Below are 18,566 nucleotides of genomic sequence, written 5' to 3'. Positions count from 1 at the left end.
AGACTCACATCCTAAGTGGCCCCAGCAGTTTTCCAAGGCAGTCCTGGTGGAGGTAGGCATCCCAAAGAGTCTCAGCCACAGCAGAGTTGTGGAAGTCGAGCAAGCAGCTTCCTGAAGGAGCTGTCCAGTCTTCAAAGCCAAGAATTTGAGACCCAGGGCTTAGTGTTTCAACACTGGCTGCTTCCCGCTACCCCAGGCTGTATGGGAACTGCAACACAAGGGGGCGCCACCTATAGCTTCTGCCTGCGCACAGTTGTTGCCAGTTACGGGGGGGGGGGGGGGGGGGGGGGGAAGGAGGGGGGAGGGAAGAAGGAAAACAAAGTTGCCAGACAGCAGCCCTGAAAGAGTGTCTTAGTCAGTAGCCATGATTCCTTTATGGCCAGAGCAAAAGAACGTTCAGCCAGCTGGCCAGTGACACTATTTTCCCCCTGCTTATTCTCTACAAAAAGACCTGCCAGTTTCTCCTGACTCAACACTACAATTTCATTGACTTCTGAGTTGAAAGTATTGCAATTCTTCACGAGAGACAGATGAGAGACAGACAGACAGACAGTCCAGGAAGCATATGACTGGGACAGGAGACTGCTAATAAGGTGCTTCCCCCCGCCCCCCCCCCACCCCCCCACGGCCAGGCCTGTGGTACTAGGTTTGTCTCGGCGATTCTCTCCCTCAAAGGATAACACCTTCATTGGAATTAAAGTTAAAATAATAAGTGCCAGTCATATTGCAAACCCTTTAGCCCTTCGTAGGCAGGTGCGAGTCTTAAATGTCCTTCTAATGTTTAAAGCCCAGAACCCTGTGTGCACACAGTAAGGACACAGCGGTTCCTGGGGGAAATGACTGGGGTGAAGACAGGCAATTCTCCTACAGTAGAAATCACTTATAATTACCAATTTTGGTAGGACCAAAAAGTTCATCCCTTTTAATATTAGCTCAGGAACACAGGTGAAAATGCCCTTACATTTACATTTTGGTAGTCTTCATCCCAAATAAGAATCCCTGACTTATTTCTGTGTCTAAGGAAAGGAGGTGACCAGAAGTCCTTCTCTGGCCTGGCCCAGCACTCCCTGGCAGGGCCAGCGGCAAGAAATAGAGCCTGGCTCCACACCCTGCGTTGGTTGGTGAACTACACTTCCTTCAGAGGGCGCGGCACCCATGCTTTTGTGCCCACGGAGGGATGACGAATGAGGACTAGGAAATCAACTGCAAGCCCTGGAAGGAAGGGAAGAGGACGGACGGCAGTGCACGGCATCGTGCTGCATGTGACCAAGCCACCTGGAGGCAAGTGGTCCCTAGAACTCCCTGAGGATTTTGGTGGCTAAAAAAATGCCCTGTAAGGGCTGGAGAGATGGCTCAGTGGTTAAGAGCGCCACCTGCTCTTCCAGAGGTCCTGAGTTCAATTCCCAGCAACCACATGGTGGCTCACAACCATCTGTAATGGGATCTGGCGCCCTCTTCTGGCCTGCAGGTGTACATGCAGATATGGCACTCATACAGAACAAAAATAAATAATATATCTTTTTTAAAAACTGCCCTGTAAAGGTAGAGGGCCTTAGTGTAATCTCTATCCACATGCCGAATGCTAATGTAGGGGCTGTATAGTCCCTATCTACAGGCCGGATGCTAATGTATCTACATGCTGGATCTGGGCAAAGAGATGGCTGAGGGCCTGAGTGTAATAACAACAGCAAGAGCAAGCAGCAGAGAAGCTGTTTGTTGAGACTGGTGTGCTGTGTTAATTGTTTCATAAGCATTGTTGTCAACATGGTATCATGATCCCCATCTTACAGACGGTGTAGCCGAGGCTTACCCCACTAAGAAACATCAAGTCACGTTTCGCAACACGGATGCCAACCTTCTACAATCCTTGTTTGGGGATTCTTCCCGCCCCATTCATTTTTTTTTAACCTAAAGAATACTTCCGGCTCTAAAGTATTTCCAGGAGCTGCTGACTGACATCTGCATTTCACTTTCCAAGATTTTATGAATGTAATTGAGGATGGCAGCCTTCATTGAACAGCTTTTGTGAGCCAGGTACCAGGCCGAGTGTTATATGACCTCTCCCCCTTATTCATTTTATAAGGAAAGCAATGTGATTAATCCACTTCCATGGCTCAGGAAATGAGATTCAAGGAGTTTATATAATTCATTTAATGTTGCGCAGGAAAAGAAAAAAAAAAGAGAGGAGAGAGAGAGAGATTACTACCGGCCTGCTGGCTGCCCTGTCAGTGAGTGGCTTGTGCCCTTTTCTAATGGTGAGAGTGCGATGGCAGCTCACAGCATTTGCCCCTGGAGTAGGTTTAGCTCTGAGCCTTTAACAGCCACATTAGTTCTTAGCATGAGTGGGGGCTCAGAGGTTGCCATTGATGGAGACGTTTGAGAACATCAAACCAGAAGAACAAGCTGGCAGGTGGGTTCTTATAAAGGAGAAGGCAGGGATCAGTGGTGAGGGTGGGGCTTCTGAGCCTGGGGGACAGACAGCCTCATTGCCCCAGCAAGGCACCCAGTACCCAGGCAACTATGAGACCATGTCTGCGGGGAAAAATCCATATTTCTATGGACTGAGTCAGGACTAAATTAGACATGAGTCTTCCAACACATCTGAATTTCATCGCCATTATATCACCCTTTGGACCTTGTAAATTTTCATAATACTATTTTGGGTAGGTTGGAGTAAGCCGTCTCCAGCTGAGGTGTGTTACTTTAAATCTACATTAACAGACCAATAAAACAAGGTGTTGGCCAGCTAATTCCATACAGTCATCGCCACAGAAGCATCCAGGCAGGAAAATGAGCCAGTCATGGGTACATGTCCTGAGGTGGCCCTGCAAGCACAGACCCTGACCACACGGTTTCCTGGGTACGCTTTGTGGATGGTTGGTATATCTGTCGATCCCAGGATCTGTATTCTCTAGAATTTGGGGCCTTGGATATGTGAGCTTGATCTAGTCCTTTACAACTTCCCTTTCCTCAAGTGTTATCACTGTGTGAGAGTGCAAGGAGCTGACCTGGGTGTCGGGGGAGGCTTCTGACCTGTCATTGGTAAGGGCCACCTGCTCCTGCCCTGCCCTGCCCCTCCCCCAACATGGTGTTATTGTCACTGTTAAGGACAGTTGCCTGAGGCTCAAGTGCTGGACAGTGGGTCCAAGCATTTGCAATTTTTTTCATGTAATTATACCTGGTGCTACTAACCCAGGAGGAGGCCAGTGTGACTGCACAGGGCAGCTCTCTGCCTGGAGCCTCCTCCTCATCTGTCTCAGCATCAGCTCCCATCCCCTCCGTTTGACCGCTTGAAGACAGGTACCAGAAGCACCTCCATCCCTACCACACTCCTGCAACAACGGACTCTTTCCTTAAGACACACGCAATTCGCTGGGCCCTCCTTTCCCTCTACCTTACCCACCCAGATTGTCCCTGTTGGCTCGGACTTGCCCCCACCCATTCTTTCCAGAGTCTTCTCTCCAATGGAGTCTTGAACCCTCAACCTCCAGTTTAGCTCTCCATCCTTTTAAAGATTCAAGTCCACAGCTCTCTCTAACTTATAAGAGAGCTACCCACAGGCACATAAGCATCTGAGGGGAGATGGCTGTCAAGTCCTGTTCCATTTTAGAGAATCACAGGTAGAGGGGAATGTGGTGACCCAAAGACTCTCACTGCAGCCCATGGCCTCCTCATCAAACTGATGAAGACCACTAACAAATAACTGATAAGTGTGACATGGTTGTGGCTTATTTGTTAAATTACTCATCTGGCAATAGATTCTTGAGGACCTACTATGGGGTGAACTCCTTGATGGACACAACAAATGTCATGTCCCCATTCTGTATTCTCTTGGAAGAGGCAGGAAAAGAAGAAAACACATTCAAACAATACCATGAAACTAACAAAGCAGGTGGCAGAAGGGGGTGTCCAGACTTGGTAGAAGTGGAGACAGACTCCTCATGAGAGTGGTTAGTGGGTGACAACTAGGCAGACATAAGTGATGACAGCTAGCCATGTACAGATGAGTGGGTAGTGAGTCCGTTGGCAGAAACAGCACCTGCCAAGATCCTGAGATGGCTGGACACCATGTGTTAAGTCACAGCACAGTCACTGTGATTGTGGTGTGGCAGGTAAGGCCAAAGGTGACAAAAGGCACTGGGGCCAGTCAGTCTGGCTCTTTTAAGGCACCATTCCTCCCCATCAGCATTACTGGCATTTGGAGCCACACCCTTCTTTATTTGGGGGGAATGTCCTGTGCACCGGTACTGTGGGCTGCTCAGCAGCATCTCTGGTCTCTACCTGCCAGATGCCAGTAGTTATCCCAGACTGTTTCCAAGCATTATCAAATGTCCCCAGGGGAGGAAAATGAGCTCTAGTGAAGGAGCCCTGCAACATGGTCACGGTGAAGACATGGCTTTGAGACAAGGTCATGCAGTCCCAAGTGGCTGCAAACTATATAACCAAATATGACCTTGAACACCTGACCTTCTTGCCTCCATCTTCCAAGTTTGGGGATGACAGGTTTGCACCAACAATGTGGATCTTATTCTAAGTACATGGAAAGTGATTGGAGGCTGAGAAAAGCCACCACCTGATTTCCACCTGCAAGGGGATGTGTTGGCTACTTCAGGGTTAAAATGCTGTATCCAGGGGAACAAGAGCAACAGGGTTGGGGGGCTACCAGGGATGAGCAGCAATGGTGGCTCAGACTAAATTGGCAGCAGCGGTGGCAAGAGACGGCTAGACTATGAAGGCAATGCCAGCAAGACTTCTATTTGGATAGAAATAGCACAGGGTTGGGGTGGGAGTGGCTGGAGAGATGGCTCAGCGGTTAAGAGCACTGACTGCTCTTCCAGAGATCATGAGTTCAATTCCCAGCAATCACATGGTGGCTCACAACCATCTATAATGTGATCTGATGCCCTCTTCTGGCCTGCAGATGTACATGCAGGCAGGGCACTGTGTACGTAATAAATAAATAAATAAATAAATAAATAAATAAATAAATCTTTAAAAAAATTAAAAAAATAGCAAGAGGGAAAGTAGAATTCAAGGACAATTTCTAGATTATTCTGTGGGAATAAAATAAGAGCAGGAGAGTGGCTTGGGAGGGCCAAAAATCTAAATTTGAGATGTCCTTTAGCTAACCATGTGATCCTGCTTGTAGAACAGTAAAGCCCAGGGGAGAGGTACAGAACAGAACAGACATCCAGGAACCTTAGTCCTGTTCATGATGGGCAGGATGACATCAGCCCGGAAGAGAATGATCTGGAAAATTAACAAGAATCCTGAGCCACACTCCAGGGACTCTCATTTAGAGGTCAGGAGGAGACAGAGAAGGCAGAAAAGGGCACACAGGAAGTAATCATAAAGGACAAGGGACAATAGGAGCGTTTCCTGTCCTCAGGTGATCCTGATACCATGGTCACATCTGCCTTGAGATGTTCTCAGCCAGGCTACCAGGTACTCAGGAATCACTCATCTTTGTTGTGCATTTATGTCACACCACTGTAACGCACAGTACCCATGCTGCAGACCAGCAGACGACTGACAGTTGCCTCTCTTAGTCCTTATGTGAAGAAGCGTGTGCTAGCAGTCTCATTTATATGCGGGGACACTGACAAGCAGGCAGCTACAGCAATGTATGTCCATCATGGGCGTCTTGAGCCCCTCCCAGGGGGTCTGCTTAACACGTAGCTCTAATCAAACACTGTCAGAACACTCACTACATCCCAGGCCTCTGAGGATATTTCCATACCTGCTCTTGCTCTTGAGATGGACCATGTGGGACCAGGGACTGCCAAGGCCTCTCAGGCAACCATGAGCAGCATTAGCCTATCCTGGAGTCCCATTCTCTCCACGCAGGCCTTCACTTCTGGCCTCTGTGTCTACAGCTCGGCTGTGTTGTACATCCACAGTAAGTGTGAGGCCCTGGGGCTGTTGAAAAATATTATTATCTTCATTTCACGGATTAGGAAACAGGCTTAGAGGTGTTCTGTGATTTATTTGCCCAACTTAAATGGTATGTGATAAGGATACAAGGTTTTTCTGAATACGTGATAGTCTCCCATCTCTTAAATTGTCACTAAACTCAGATTTATAGCTGGGTTTTTCTTTCCCAACTCACAGGTAGGTTTTCTGGATTTTCTCCATCATCAATATTGCTGCTGAAAACTCTACCAGCACATGTAATTCTACAATAGAAAATCATCAACAGAATAAAAATGACGAGAAAGTAAGCATTCTGTCCACTACGGTGATTTAAAATTACTTTCTTCTCTTTAGTAGAGATACTGTATAAAGAACTTTTTTGAGACATATTTGCTGCTTTATAGGCTCCATGTTTACTTATACATCTTGCTTTTTTTTTGTTTTGTGTTTTAGAAATCAAGGACACTTTAAAAAATAACCTAGCCCTAACATATTTTTTTGTTTGTTTGTTTCCAAGATCTGGGGATGCTGACCCATGGGCATGAAATCCAGAGTTGGGGCTTCGGCTTCTGAATTCTTCAAAGGGGAGAACAGAAAGCATTGCCAAGCATTTGCACCCTTTCTGTGCATGGCTCAGAAGCAACACCCTTGAATACCGATCAAAAAGAAAGGTAATTTGTTTCACTCTCAGTGGCTTGTCCCTTCTGGGACAAGAGATTCCATTTGTCATTGCAAGGTTTAGAAAAGGCAGAACTACACTCCCCCAGGCTCCTTGCGGGCACAGAAAAAGTCAGCCAGCGTTCGCTTTTCCTAAAGTCCAGGTGCAGCAGCAAGGAACAAACTCATCTCTACCAGCCCTTTTTTTGGCGGGGGGGGGGGGGGTCCCCTCCACTCCAGCTCCCAGGTGCTTGGCTCAGGACTGTCCACCTGCTGAGGGTGCCTCTGGGTCTGACGGGACAAGTGTCTCTCTTCTGTTATGAGTATCACTTGAAATGTGTCCCAACTCGTGCCATTAGTTTTGTGGGGACGGGTGTGAGTGGTGAGAAGAGGGGTGCTCTGAAAGAAAGGAGACTCGCTCCTAGCACCAGCTCCATTTCCTTCCTCCCGCTGCCTCATCTTTCTGCAACCTCAAACAGCGTGGAAGGAGTCAGTGTCTGGTCTGGGCAGGAATTCAACCTTTGAGGAGACGTCACAAATAATCCTCTCTGAGTATTCGTGGTGAAAACAGTGCCTACAGGAAGGGCATTTTACTAGCAGAGCTGGAATGAGCCCCAGGGGAGCTAGGAGCCGGAGCTGAAGAAGGGGAGCAAGGATTCTACACACACAGAGTTCCCGGCAGTCTGTCAGCACTGATCTGCCCCCAGGGCCACATCTGCCAGGCTCTCAAGGAAATTAGGACAGTCACCTTCTTGGCTCAAGAGTCCCTGTCACAGTGGGGGTCACTCTCTCCTGTGCCTTCCACTGGGAACCTGAGTAGTCAAGGTCAAGGGCCAACTGCTGGTCTGGCTGAGGGCGAGGTTGGCGTTAGTCTTACCTGAAGGTGCCACCTCCCGTGTCCACACTGCCCTTCCAGCTGCTCCTACTGGGAGAGAAAACTTAAACCCTCCAAGTGGGTCAAGAGAAAAATCTTCAGCTCTCTGCTCTGGACAGGAAATTCTTTAGAAATTTGACAACTACCAAACTATCAACATTGCAATGGTGTTTCAGGTGTGTGTGTGTGTGTGTGTGTATACATATATATGTATATATATGTGTGTGTGTAATTTAAATATATATTTTGTATATATTAAATATATTTTTATATGTTAAATACAAATATTTGAGAGAGAAAGAGAGAAAGGCGACAGATGATCCAAAGTCACTGTACCCATACCAGGACCAATGCATTTATCCTAGTGACAGGACTGGGAAAGGCCACACCATTGCCAGTGACAGAGACAGATGCCTTTTGTCTCTTGCACGATCACTGTCATGTTCACATTTAGGGAACAGAGTCCAAGGAAGATGGCTCTGCGCATGTGAAACGGGGCAGAGGGGGAGGAAGTGAAGCCAAAGACCATATGATCGCTAGGTTGGCCAAGAAAACGTGCAAACATGGGAGATAAAATCCTCACCACCGCGTTGATGAAGATGAGTCCTCAGAAGGCAAAAGGCAAAGAAAAAAATAGAAGAAGGCGTGGCGGGGAGGAGATGGATGAAGGGATGAGGAGGAGGCAAGGGGGGAGGGGAATGGGAAAGAGAAGCTGGGTGCTGAGCTACAGAAGCCCCGGCTCGTCAAGGGGACGGCACTGACTTTTGTCACCTCATCTTTGCAGCATCTCTGTGATGGGGCAATTAGTCCACCTTATAGATGACACCAGCACCCAGAGGACCAAGCTTACCCAAGACCATACAGTGAGAAATCGCAGAGTTCAGACTGAACCCCGGAGCTGTCTGGTTTTAGACCTCCACCCTTTTCTGTGGCACTTTAACACTCGGTCTTCTATACCAGTAGCTTTCAAAGATTTTTCCTTTTTTTTTTTTAAAGAAAAAATAACACTCATAGTTTAAATAGAAAATATTTTCCATTATTAGCCAATCTGAACACTTCCACGTGGATAGGAGCAGGCAGTGGAAAACAAGACTTCATTGCTACTTCCAATGTGTATTGGTCTTTAAATCTTTTACCCAAATCTATCTCTCCCTCCCTGCCTTCCTCTTATGTCCTTCCCTTCCCTTCACATGAATGAGAATGGTAGTATTCAATTTATCTCCTAGACTGCTAACAGGTCTCACTCTATATTTTGAAAGACGTTCCTCCTCCTCCACGCAGGTGATCTGAACTGTCTCTCGGCCTTCTGCTGTTCTGGGAGGGTGTGGGCCATGCCTCGCACTGAGGCACACTGCTAATTGTGTTCTCTGAGCATCCCTCTGCCTAGGGGACATCATTAATAAAATATCTCAGAAATTAGAACTATCTGACAAAGAGCCACTGCTTGGAAAAGAGTCAGCCCAGGAAACCATCCAGGGGACACAACTGCTGATCGCAGGCTCCAGTGGGTGATATTTTAGGCAGTTGGTGCATGCTTTTCTGCAAAAGAGACTATTTCCTCTGCTTTCAGAAACTAAAGAACTCGTCTGCTCATCAGGCCACGTGTGGTCACCATCTACCAATAAGCTCTAGGGACAAGAGAATGGCAGGGCTTGTGGCACTCTGGCAGCAAGACTACGGTTGTCTCAATTCTTAGGATCTGGAACTGTGCTGTTATGGGGGGGGGGGTGCCTCCCATCCTGGCTTTGGATTTGGAGATGATTCTGCCTGATAGTGAGGGGCAGTGGCTGAGTTGGCTGGATCAGATTAGGTAATGGAAAGTGAAGTCCAGGTCAGGTGTGGCTGAGCGAGAGTCAATCCTGATGAGCTGGGGACTGGTGACTTCACTTAAGAAATGTGCTCAGTAATTGAGAAAACATGTTCCTGTGATGTCCTCACACAAAAATCCAGATTTGCGATTTTTTTTTATTCCTAAGAATTCCTTGAATATTTGCTGTGCATGTCCGTACAGACTCCCAAGCACAACTTCTAACTTAGTACACTATATATATATTTTTTTCCCCTGTGGTGGTCTGGCTTTTAAAGGGTAGGATTCTAATGGTGGGCATTGGGCAAGCAGCCACAGGCCCTGGAGGGAAACAGGAAGGGGCAAGAGAGCCTATACCTCTTGTGCTTTTAGGGGCAGACAAGACAGGGCAGTCTGGGTCCCCAAAAAGTAGCCGGCTGTATGCTGGATTCTGCAAGGGGCCCTGAGGAGCCAAGCCAGCCTCTTCTTAGAGACACCCTCAGCTTCTAACAGCTGCCCCCCACCCCCCAACACCAGCAGCAAAGCTCCCCAGGCTTTGTAAGAAAGTGTTTCTCAGAAGTTTCTCTTACTGTCCTGCCTGTCCGCTATGGCTAGTGCTCTGATCCCTTTGCACAGACGAGGGGCCTGGGGTTAAGTAACATGGTCATAGAACTCATGGAAGTGGGAACAATAAAAAACCCATTTTGGTGGATTTTATGCCTGGACTCCCATAAAACCCCTCACTCCCCATTCCCCACCCCCACCCCCATCCAGGCTTCCTGGCATCTCCTGGCCCTTCACTTTTCTTCCTTTTGGAGCTTATGACCACATAATTTAAATTTAATTCTTCAGGTAATTGTTACTACACCAAAGATGAGAGTTTAGATTAAAAGATAAAAGAGCCTTCTCATGGATTTTGCTTGAGCCACTGGGATTTATTTTATCCCTCCCCCCAAAGACTTGTGTTTTGAACAGTAAAGTCTCACCCCTAGATTCATGCATTAGAATGCTTGGTCTTTTATGCATTTAAGTTTGAGACTTGATGAAACTGTTATAGACTATGGGGACTTTTGAAATGGACTGAATGCTTTTCTGCACTGTTATGGCTGCAAGCCCATGGGGGCCAGGGAGCGGAATATGGTGGCTTGAATAGGAATGGCCTCCTCAGACTGGTGCGTTTGACTACTTAGCCCAGAGGGAAATGGTACTGTTAGGAGGTGTGGCCTTGTTGAAGGAAGTGTGTCACTGTGGGGGCAGGCTTGGAGGTCTCCTATGCTCAAGCTCCACCCAGTGTGGATCACAGTGTCCTTCTGCTGCCTGCAGATCAAGATGTAGACCCCTCAGCTCCTTCTCCAGCGCCATATCTGCCTGCACACTGTCATGCTTCCCACCATGATGATACTGGGCTAAACCTCTGAACTGTGAGTCAACCCTAGTTAAATGCTTTCCTTTATATGAATTGACAAGGTCATGGTGTGCCTTCACAGCAATAAAACCCTACCTAAGACTGAACCTAGGGCCTTATAACAGCCTGTCTCTAACCTCTAATCCTCCCTCTTGACTTCATTTTGAGGCAAGTTTTCACTAAGTTGCCCAGGCTGGCCTTGAATTCACTCTGTAGCCCAGGCTGGCCTTGAATCTTTGGTCTTAGTGTTTCAGCCTCCAAATTGGTGAAATGACAGGCTTGTGTCACCAGGCCCAGTACGGTGGGTTGAATGAGAAAGTCCCCCACAGGCTCAGTATTTGTTTACTTGGTCCCCAGTTGGTGGCGCTCTTTGGCTCAGTTTAGGAAGCACGGCCTGCTTGAAGAAATATGTCACTATGGATGGGTGTTGAGGGGCTAAGAGCCACGTGATAATCCCAGTCACGCTTATGACTTCCTGCTTGCTCTTGGGATGGACCTCTCAGCTGCTCTCAGTGGCCTGCTGCTTGCTGCCACAATTCCCTATTGTGATGGACTCTTAACCCTCTGGAACCATAAGTCAAATAAACTCTTCCTTCTACAAGTTACCTTGACCATGGTGTTTTATCACAGCAACAGGAAGGTACCAACTACAGCAGGCTTCAGGGGGAAGCATTTTGACAAAGAGGAAATAATGCCCTCAAACTCAAAGTTTTGGTTACTCTTGAACACTTGCGAATTTTGGCTTCATTGGACCTACAGTCCTGCAAAATAGTAGGTGGCCTGACTCTTGACAGTGGGGAATTTTTCTTTTAACTTTTCACATTCCTAGTTCTTTGTGGCCTGACTCCTATGTATGACCTTGTGAGCTTCAGGAACAAGTTTTCTTTTGATTGGCCAGCAAGCTCCTTGTTACAGAATTAAGATTGTATTTGTCATGCGTCCCCCACAGCACTCTGCTGCCAGGAACACGTTAGCAAAGAGGCCAGGTGAGAGAATGACATCAAATAGTAACTGTGGAGGTGGCAGCTGTGTACCCTGGCCTACATCGGGAGCACATGCCCAGCTGCCACACTCCTCTTCCTCTTGCAAATGCGACAAGATATTTACTCTCTTAAACATGCAGTGAAGGGAACCAAGATACTCCTAAAACTGCCAGAAGACATGGTGATCATCAAGGAAGGCCTGATTTCAAGAGAACTGTCTAACGTTTTCTGTCAGCAAAGTCTGAGGAGAATTTTGGCCTGAAAAGAAAACTCCAGACAAATACCCGTCAGCCTCTTTTTGCCTGGATGTGATGAGGAAGACAGATGTGTAAATTCCATCAAAAGAGTTCTTGCCCTCAGCATAGCAGAAGTGCAAAAGCAAGGCTGTTCTACTAAAAATGAAGGCACCCAAAGGGAGGTCAGTCTCCCCAGAGCTCAGACTCTCTTCACCCCCCACATGGAGAAAGGGCTTTAGGGAAGGAAGCCCCTATTGGCTTCATGCCTATGTTTGGCGTTTCACACCTATCTTGTGCTGGGTTCTTTGGTGTTCCAGCCACACTAACTTGTCAGGGTGCAGCAGCCAGACCATAGCGATGACGTGGACTTTGTGCGCAGGGGAGGAAATTGGGCCTTTGAGTCTCTGCACTCCATTGAGCGCCTCCTTCTTCCCTGATTAATTAGCTGAGCATCTTTTAGGCAATAAGAAGCTAGTATGACTTCTCTCTTCTTTAAGTGGGTGCACATATATAATTAAATACATACATACATATATATACATATATACACATATGTGTATATATGTATGTATATATTTAAATATATACATATATACACATATGTGTATATATGTATGTATATATTTAAATATATACAAATATATATATATATATATATATATATATAGAGAGAGAGAGAGAGAGAGAGAGAGAGAGAGAGAGAGAGAGAGTGAGTTAAATTTTGGGGGGTTGGACTCATGATCAGAAGGCAGAAGGAAGCTGTCGTTCTTGGCATCTCCCACTTGCCACAGAGAAGTTAACACATGGTGATTCACAACGGTGAGGCAGTACCTCTGTCTGCTGACCTCCAGGCTGGGTCGACTCAGATCCAAAAAATGGGATATCATCTCACCAGACTGAGCAGGGAAGAGTTGCACATCACCTCATGAGTAACGATGGTTGTAAACCGCAGAGCTGCCTGCAAAACCTCAGGACCGATATCACACTTCCCCCTTCTCTAAGGTGGGCAGTGGCTGCATTCTGGCCTCCACCAGGAGGGACTGCTTCCCCTGGGCTTCCTTGGGGACAGCATGGAGAGAAGCCAACCCTCACTACTGAAGGAACAGCCAAAGGAAACAGGAAAAGTCGCCCGCGGCCGTGCACTAACGTTCTCTCCCACCTCATTGACTTAGGGGTGAACGGCGAGTATGTGTTCCTATGATATCCTCCAAGAGAGCAAATAGCTTGTGGTTACTTGGAAACTATTCCAGTATCAGTGGGTTGTAACTGCGCAGCATGGGATAGTTTCTGTGCCAAACTTGGGCTGCGCATTCCAGGCAACTGCAGAGCCAGAGTCAGCCACTCGTCGGGACTGCACCTGCAAGAGCCACCCAGGCCGTGCCAGAGCCTCTCAAGCTGCTAGACTACTGATGAGTTTTCACAGAAGCCCTGAGTATCTGATGCTGACTCACACCCCTACCAATAAAAAGACTTGCTGCACGTGCAAAAGGTTTGCCAACCTCTTGGGCAATTCGGAAAGCATTGTGGCTAGCCCTACCTGACAGATTTTGTCACCAGATCAGCCTTATTTGTAATCCCTTCAAATCTCCCCCACCCACCCCGTGTGTGTGTGTGTGTGTGTGTGTGTGTGTGTGTGTGTGTGTGTGTAGTGTGCATGTGCTGCAAGTGTGTGAGCACACACACATATGCATGTGCTTGTGTAATGTCAGGTGTTTTCCTCTTGCGTCTTTACCTTATTTTATTTTTTAAACAGGGTGTCTCACTGAACCTGGAGGCCACCTATTGGGCTAGGCTAACAAGGATCCAAGGATGCTCTCGTTTCTGCCTCCCTGGTGCGAGAATTGGAGGCTCTTGTCACCAAACCTGGCTTTTTAGATTGGAGGTGGAGATTTGAACTTGAGTTCTCATGCTTGCGGAAACCAACACCTGATCAGCCGAACCACCCGTCCTCCTGGTTCTTCTCCTTTGTCTTCTGTCCTTTGATCTCACTAAGAGTGGACTCTGAAATCTAGGCGACCCTTACGTTAATTTTCTCTTCTATTTCTACCAGCTTTGGGATAAGTAGCAAATGTGTGTTCCAGTACATCCTACAGAGACATTCTTTTTATGCACTATAAGTAAGCAAGAGGTTTGTTGTTGTTGTTGTTGTTGTTGTTGTTGTTGTTGTTGCCGCCTGTTTTTTGTCCCATAGTGAAACCTTGTGGGCGGAGGCGAGGATAAGGTGAGCTTTTGGATTTGAGACCGGCACGCGGTGCACAGCAGGCAGCATCCTTTCCGTACAGCATCCCTAGCTCGTTCTTTCAAATGAATTATCAGTTCTCACTTATCCTTACAGCTTGGCTAGTTGTATTAATTTGATATCAACATGTGCTCATGCGGTATTAAGTGCTGTCAGTGCCAGGGGTGATGGGATGAGGCTCCCTGCTTTAGGGAGGGCACCTCCTGCTGTCAAAGGGTAATCCCATCAGCAACAAAGGGAGGAGTTTTTCTTCTGGTGCTGGGGACTCCCCAGCAGGCGGTCTGTCTGTGCTTTCAACAGCTTATGGATGAAGAGGAAGTTGCCATGTTTTGGTAGCCCCTGTTTTCCACCCCTCCCCCCATTCTTTTCTTTTTCTGTGAGTCCTTTGCAGTGAAATTCCAGTCACAGAAGACAGAGGGTGACACCTGGCAGGATCACAGCCCCGAGGTCCCTCCAGATGGAGGGAGGCACAGTGTCTGATGTGCTGACACACACAGCACAAAGCACAAAGGCCAGAGCTTCTAACGTCCCAGGTCTATGTCTCAACAGAAGGAAGAATGACCTTTATCAGTCATTCCCAAGGGAACTCTTAACAGGAAGCGCCGGTTACACATGGAGTCAAGCCCATTGGCCACCATGACCTCTGGCATTTAGTAGGTAACGCAGGGACACTGGGCTTCCTGTGTGAGTAAAGTGGCCACACTTAACCACGAATTGCCCTGATGTGTCAATGGCTCCATTGACAAATGGTCCCATGCACTACACTACTCAGATTCCGTGAAGGCAGTGACTAGCTCGCAGTCACAGGCTGCCGCTGCCTTTCCTTTCTTAGGACTGAGAAACCACCACTGGAAGATCACTCACAACACAGGAGAAAGCAATCTCCACTTTTCAATTTGATTCTCCCTGTGTCTGAGGCCAAGGGGGGGTCTACAGAAATTGCCCCCAAAATGTTATGTAATCCACAGAAGAGCAAAGAAAAACATGACGCCCCCAAGCAGCTATCTTCAGTGGTGAGAGCTCTCTCTTTTCCAGTCCTATGTAAACTTTGTGACTGAAGGTCTATTCCCTTTAGCTCCAATAGGAATACCTCCACACTATGCACACCCTGTTGGAAAGGGAGTGATCCCAAAGCCACAGTTCCTGTATTCTGAACATTGTTCTCAGAGTCACCTCAGTGTCACTAGTTGGAATAAGGAATCCTAACCCCACTGTCAAGAAGCAAACATCCCAGGAAAGGCTTGGGAAGGGTCGGCCTTTCCCCTTTGTTTATCTGGCTGACGTCACAAATGACACAACAGGAATCCCTGAATCCCCTTGGAGGAGTTAATCTTAGAACTGGCTAAGCCTGAGAGCAGTAGTATTTAAGGTCAGAAGCGCCAGTCAAAGAGAGAAGAGACACCTTTTTGGCAACACAGATCCTTTGCTCCTCAGACAACCAGAGACTTTGTCCACACCCTCAGGAAGCCTTCCACTTCCTGACAATGGAAGGCCTGCTCCAGATACTGAGGTGCCTGGAAGCTCTTATTAGGAGAAGGCAAACGGCCAGGTGCCTGGCTCAGTCTGTTACTGCTGTGTGGGGTGTAGGCACAGCTTGGTTGCAGGCCTAGCCAAGAAGAGCAGTGGCTGCATTTGCTGCAGCTCTGAGGCCCTGTGCTCCACAAGTGAGCAGCTGTCATGTTCAGCGCTCGTTTAGAAGTGTGTGATTTTCTCATCAGCTGAAGCTCAGTAAGGAAGAGAAACTTCCCTGGGGCTCCAGCCCTGCCCTGCCCTGCCTGTCTGAGTGCTGATGTTGGCAGCTGGGGCCCCCTTTCTGGTCCGGGCACAGAGATCTCCCTGGAGGAGAACAGAGTGTGGCTGGCGCCTCAGCCCATCCTCCCACTGCCCTCGGGGCATGGGGGTTGTAAGGTGGTGAGGGGAGAAAAACAAAACAAAATAAAACGAGAGCTCATTCCTTGCTAAAGGTTAAAAGTACAGAATTGAGAGTCACCAGCATCGGGGTGATTGTCCTGAATAAACCGTCCTCCTCCAAACTTTCTGATGGTCCTGGGCTGCAGGTGGCTATCCAGGAATGACAGTGACTTTGGCTGCCTGTAAACCCCGAGCCACTCCTATAGCTCTGTCAAATCAGGTGTCCCATGTCCCTTGCTCCAGAGACATTTTCTCTTGGAGGCTTTTCTCTCTCTCCCTCCCTCTCTCTGTCTCTGTGTCTGTCTGTCTGTCTGTCTGTCTCTGTCTCTCTGTCTCTCTCTCTCTCCCCTTCCTCTCCTTCTCCTTCTCTCTTTCTTCACTTGGCTAAAATCTTGGGGAAATGATGGGGGAAGGTACAGAAGAATGTGCCTTTAACGCCATCCTCCTTCAAGCACCCAGCCCAAGGAACCACTGCAGAGTCTCATCTCACAGGCCACGCTCTCCTCCAGCTGTTTGTCCCCTGTCAACCTCTGGGAATACTCTCTGTGATGAATTAGCATTCAGGTGGCCAGGCTGACTGACACAGGGCTTACTCAGCAGATGAAACTCTCCAGGCTGAATGTGGCCTGTGACTCCGCAGAGAGGGAAAGTTTCACTTGGGAGGGAGCTGGAAGCCTGGTCAAGAAAGGTGGCAGGGGCCAACTGTACTGCCCTCTGTTCTCCCTGGGGAGCCTTTTTCATGGGGTATAACTGACAGAATCAGGAATTGGAGAGCCTGAGATGAAGTCCTTGGTGGGCCCTCCATGGCTAGTTCTGAGCTTGAAAACTCCGGCTGGCCATGCCTGTGGGGAGAGTGCATTGGCATGGCAGAAGGTGGAGGCAGGGCTTCACCTGAACTTCTGTGACAGACACGGCAAAGGCACCCAGGAAAGCAATATTTTGGTTTGCAGCTGGGAATGTGCGCGGAGTTTTCCTTAATACCCACAGCACCCAAAACACTTTGCTGTAATACACTTTAATGCACGAAACACCCATAAATTATCCTGCAAACTGCTACAACTTCCAGCCTGGAACAACTTGGAAAAACCAGCCTAGCAAGCAGGCTCTTCTTGAATCTCTGAAGTAAACCTGCCGAGAAAGGTCAAGCCAAAAACCACCTTCCTTAAGAATCTCAGAAAGTTGTTGTTGTTGTTTTTTTTTAAACCAAGAGCATTGTAATCAAACGGAGCTAACCAAGCCGATGTTTACGTTGGCTTCAAGTTGCAACACCCTGACCCCACAGTCCTCTCTCTCCCTCCCCTGCAGCCTAGCTGCCTGAACCCAAGGGAGCCCGCTGCCCTTCCCAGTTCCCGGTGCCAGCCTCTGCCACACCTGGCAGCAGACAGCAGAATGTACTGGGTGACCCAAGCAGCAGGGTTATGCCTTGAGATGCCCAGCAGGCCGCACCGCGAACCCTGGTGCCCCTGACCTAGGCACTTGGAGCCCAGGCTTCCTGAATCAACCCCTAGCACCCACAATCTTAGATCCTGAGCCCTACGACAAGTATCGAGTCTAGTGCGTCTTGGGCGACTGGTCCTCTTACCTAGGGGCAGCGTGGCACCGTGGAGACTCTGCACACTCCCCAGCCAGCGGGATTGTGCATTCGCCCTCCAGCGCGCGGGCTACTGCTCCGCCACCCCAGCGCTCCTGCAGCGCGCGCATCCCTCACTCCAGGCTCTCTAGAGCGCTGTCCCCTTCTGGCCCGAGAGCTCAGGCAAGGCAATGTAGCTTCTGCAGGAGCCAGTGTTGACTTTGGAACTTCTGGTCATCCTGGGACAGGGATTTCACGACCAGAGAGACCCTCACTCCCTTAGCCTTCCTTGCCTGTCCACGATCTCCCGTTCCTACATCCACTCCGGACACTTCTTTCAAGGCTGCGTTTCAACTCAGGAAGATCTCGCCACACAGAGATCCAAGCACACCATTCCAGGGAGCCCAGCAACCCCGGCCCGCCGCCCCGCGCTGCACCCCATCGGGGCTCGGCTCAGCGCAGCCTGACTCACCGATGCGTTCCCCTCAGGCTCCAGGCGCTTTCTGCTGTGCTGGAGCGCAGAGCTGCTGTAACAGGCTTCCTGAATATTTAGCCCCTCCTCCAAGCTCGAGTCACACCCTCTCCAAATCCTGCCCCCCCACCCATCCGACCCCTCCCTCTCTAGCCAACCCCAATCCCAGCCCCGCACCTGCTGTGACTGGACCCAGGGGGTCCTGGCTGTAAGGGGTCCTGCGGACAAGGGCTGGATAGCTTCAGGAGGGCTGGTGGGACCTAGCCAGGCAAAGACAGGCAGGGGATTCAAACCTCCTGAGGTCAAATGAAAGCGCATGGGGATGCTGAGGAGTGTCAGAGGCAGAAAGAGATTTTCTAGGGCACTAGGCAGGGTAGCTGGTCCCAGACACCAATGGGCAAATAGACTGAACAGGGCCAAGTTGCTTGCCAGACTTTGAATCCCTTTATCTCCTGCCCCAACTCACTGCCCTACTAGCCTCCTGGGTTGACTTAGGCCTCCTTTGGTGGCCTGGACATCA

At 48.8% G+C, this 18,566-nt stretch overlaps 1 protein-coding gene across 3 annotated transcripts in view; it reads right to left on the bottom strand.

The window, feature by feature from the left end:
• NGF (nerve growth factor) overlaps positions 1-18,098 on the bottom strand; it is a 54,987-nt gene extending 36,889 nt beyond the window's left edge. The window contains exon 1 of one of the 3 annotated variants that reach the window (XM_084755742.1): positions 18,047-18,098. The gene's annotated coding sequence lies outside the window, so the exon portion shown is untranslated. Of the gene's footprint in view, positions 1-17,586; positions 17,674-18,046 lie in introns of those variants that run through there. The other 2 variants (XM_084755740.1, XM_084755741.1) reach the window with 2 other exon arrangements.
• Between the last annotated feature and the right edge of the window lie 468 nt (positions 18,099-18,566).

Source organism: Acomys minous (genome assembly GCF_964271855.1).
Source record: "Acomys minous genome assembly, chromosome: 14".
Classification (NCBI taxonomy): domain Eukaryota; kingdom Metazoa; phylum Chordata; class Mammalia; order Rodentia; family Muridae; genus Acomys; species Acomys minous.
The sequence above is the reverse complement of the archived record's forward strand: the minus strand, read 5'-3'. Positions and strand labels throughout refer to the sequence as shown.